The sequence below is a fragment of the Bison bison genome, unplaced genomic scaffold (genome assembly GCF_000754665.1).
Source record: "Bison bison bison isolate TAMUID 2011002044 unplaced genomic scaffold, Bison_UMD1.0 scf7180017864240, whole genome shotgun sequence".
Lineage (NCBI taxonomy): Eukaryota > Metazoa > Chordata > Mammalia > Artiodactyla > Bovidae > Bison > Bison bison.
Genome location: NW_011494812.1, coordinates 89,019 through 89,539, shown reverse-complemented (window position 1 = coordinate 89,539; position 521 = coordinate 89,019).

The following is a 521-nucleotide window of genomic DNA, read 5'->3' as shown; positions in this document are numbered from 1 at the left end:
TGAGAAAGGGATTAGACTGCTGCTTCAGTTCTACGGAATTATCTGGAATGTTTTTTACAAATGGTTGTAACATCAAGAACAAAAAAGGTAATTACAAAATGTGTACATCACAACATGCTTTTAAAGACACTTTGCATTGTGCTCACATTCCCTTAAACGTTGTTCCCAAAGGTGCTCAGCCTCTAGCCCAACTGGAATCTCTGGGGAGAGGCAGAGACTGTTTGGTGAAAAGGACACAGGAGTAGGGGGGTGGGAGAGGTGGCGAAAGGAGAAAGCAGCCTTCCAGTTAAAGATCAGCCCTCCGTTTAAAGGTCAGCTTCGGGCAGGCTGGCCCCAGTGGAGTCAGAGTTGGGGTGAGAGGGAGGAGCAGCGGCAGGGCGGGGCTGGGGTGCTCTACATTTTTTTTAAATTCTACCATGTTTTTAAAAACAAAGTTTTTGAGTGGGAGGCAAGCAATGGATGTCTCTAGAAAGGGATTATGGAAGATTTAATTTGTTTTACATTTTTTGTTTTCCAAAATG